Source organism: Hipposideros armiger, unplaced genomic scaffold (assembly GCF_001890085.2).
Source record: "Hipposideros armiger isolate ML-2016 unplaced genomic scaffold, ASM189008v1 scaffold_254, whole genome shotgun sequence".
NCBI classification, from domain to species: Eukaryota; Metazoa; Chordata; class Mammalia; order Chiroptera; family Hipposideridae; genus Hipposideros; species Hipposideros armiger.
In genome coordinates this window covers 1,154,266-1,157,301 of record NW_017731604.1, presented here as the reverse complement: position 1 = coordinate 1,157,301, position 3,036 = coordinate 1,154,266, and positions in this window count along the sequence as shown.

Here is a 3,036-nt window from a genome sequence, read left to right as displayed (position 1 = left end):
TCTGAGCAGCAGGGCTGCCAGTTCAGATCCCACATATGAGGGCCAGTGACACTGCCCTCTACAGCTAAGATGCTGAACAACAGCTCAACCTGGAACTGGGCTGCTGTGAGTCGCAGGCGACAGTGCAGGCTGCAGCCCCTGTGGCAGTGGGTTGCCATGGGCTACTGTGTGTAGCAAGCAGCCAGCATGAGCGGCCAGCAGCTGCTGTGAGCAGCTGTCCAGAAGCCAGCGACTGATGTGCCTCACCCGGGAAGAGCACAATGATGGTGCCAACTTGGGCCAGTGAAGCGATGTACTCCACAACTAAACTGAAGAACAAAAGGACAGCAACTTGTCTGTTCCCCTCCCCCCGATTCCCCAGAGCTGTTCCCCTCCCCCAATTTCCCAATAAAATCTTAAAAAAAAAAAAGAAAAAGAAGAAGGAGGCTGGTAAACATGGTAGAGGTGTGAAGGCAGAAAGGGGAAATGGAGTCATAAGATTTCAGAGGTAGAGTGCTTTTGGGTGTGGACAGATCTGGGAATTGGGAGTTGAGATGGAGTACAGAAGGTCCAACAGGCTTTGATCTGTAACTGGAGTGAATCAATGCCTTTTCTTAAGAGATGAGCCTAAGACAATAAAGACCATCCTCTCCCTGGAAGGGGTTCGTTCAGCCTCAGTCTTCTTAGGTGGTATATGGGGCTGGATTTCCCCAAAAGCATAGTGGCTTGTCCCATGGGGCTGAGCTACTTTATGCCAGACTCCCCATCACAGCTCACTGGCATGCAGCAACAATGGCCAGAGGCTTCTTTTGGTCATGTTGGGAACAGGATCATTTAGAGATGCACCAGAGAAGAGGGGATCCAGTAGAAGGACAACTGGCTGTTTAGATGTCAGGACAGAGGTGACATCAGGAACCTGCAATAGGCTGGCACTCAGGAAAGGACCTCGGTTCCAGCTCTGCTTCTGTAATGGACTGATCCTGACCTTGTGCCAGCCCGTCCCCCTCTTTGGGTTTAATGTTCCCATTACTACAAGGATCAGTTAGACGAAATGTCTCTAAGTGTCCTTCCAGCTTTAAATTCCTAGCTCGAATCTAACAAGGGATCACTTGTGTAAGAAACAGGATCTAATGTCTGGTAAGTTATCAACGGGATTTGAATGGGATCATACAGGGATTACTGAATTTATTTTTGAAGCTTTAGGGTGTGTTGAGTTTCGTTCCCTTGGTTGGATGGGAACAGCTGCTGAGTTTCTTCATGCTGAGGCTGATCAAGCTGGTTGGATAACATAGCAGAGGCTGCTAACAGCCCTAGGTTGGTTGAATTCCTTTTGTATCTTGGGCTCTCAGGCAAAACTGAAACTGGGTTTTCTTCTTCTTCTTTTCCTCCAACCCTGAACTTCAGTAAAAGAAGGATGAGTGTCTAAATGAACATTTAGAAGATGGACTAAATAGATGCATTAAGAAACCTTATTAATCTTGCAGTAATCACTCTTCAGCTGGCATTCCAGCATAGCCTTAGGTCCTCCCACTTTACTCAACACCTTCTTCACAATTGTGGTTGATCGTGACCCATCCTGCAGAATGCTTCTGGGGAAATTCAAAAGGGAGTTTAGAGGGTTTATGGAGTTGCCTACTTGGGTATATGGGGAAAATTGTATCCAGGGCCAGACCCAGAATCAACCTGGATGTCTACCAGCTTCAATCCCCCTGCCACTAATTGCCAAAGAAGAGAGTGAGTGAGGGGAAAGGTTAAGAGATATTGGGCATTTCCAGGCAGAATTGTACCACTGTTTGTCTGGGTCAGTGCTTGGCATGATGGGAAGCAGGGCAGGAGGAGGGGAAAAGAGTGGGTGTCTGATTAACATTCCCCTCATAAGACAAGGCGAAGACTGGCCCAGCTTGTCTAGAAAGCCTAGTGACTGAGGTCAAAGTTGTTCTCAAAGAGGTCACAAGCAGAGCACAAAGCACCAACACAGCATGTCAGGGGATGAGCTGAGTTTTTAGCATTGTGCTCAATAACTTCAAACCCCAAGACCCAAGGAAGACTAGAGGTAGAATCAAGGTCAAGAGCCAAGAATGTGTGTTCCAAAAAGGAGGAAATTGAAGAGCAATGTAGGTCAGAAACAAGTAGGGGGTGCTGTGGAGGCTTGTCATAAACTGTCTAAAAGCATTTATGAGGCATGGGGTGCCTAGTTTGTGTATTTCTCCAGTTGGTTTAAATGATCATAGCAAAGATGGAGCGCCCCTATCTCCAACACATATATGTTATTCCCTGGTAGGGGCTGGCCCTGGATTTCCATGGATTTATTGAAGGAATTTAATAGGTTCTTGGGTATTCTTGAGAAACAAGATGGCTTTTCACAAGCTTTCATGTCACCCCTAACTTTTTACTGAACCAGAAATTCGGGCTGACTATGGTGCTAGTGTAAGATCAGAGTTCTTCCATTCTGCTTTGCAGTTCTACATCTCAATTAGCTGGGGCTGGACACAGGGCTAGAAGAGGGATATGCTCTCGGCAGGCCACGTGGAGCAGCAGCAGTAGCAGATAAGTGAGTCTTCATATTGGCAGCTAAAAATAGAATGCCATGGGTCTTGTTTCCTTAGTAACTGTTCTGCCGTTTTTTGCAGAATGGGGGCGATAAAGATGACCTTTGCAGAGAGATCGTCTTCTCTGGTGTTCAGGGATGAGTGTTGGTTTTATACTATTTATCTATAAACTGCAATGGGTCTTATAGAAATTTTTGAGGCTATGCTGCTTATGCAAGTACTGGCAGGCTGCTGGTGGGATGCTGTGGGATGCAGTGGTAGCTGGGGTAAATGCCACCATTGGTGTGGAATGGAGAAGAGCAGCCACTTATACTCACAGATTCATCAATGGTAAGATAGGTAGACCAAGCTAACTGCCTGTAAGAAGTGTAACTGTTGAGGTACTCTCTTTGTAGGCTCTGACTACTCCTGGGTTGTGGTTGACAGGCTAGAAAGGTAGAGATGAAGTGGGCACTGAACAGTACTTTCCATCGCATCATCACAGCCCAGTCCTGCTATAGCTTTAGGG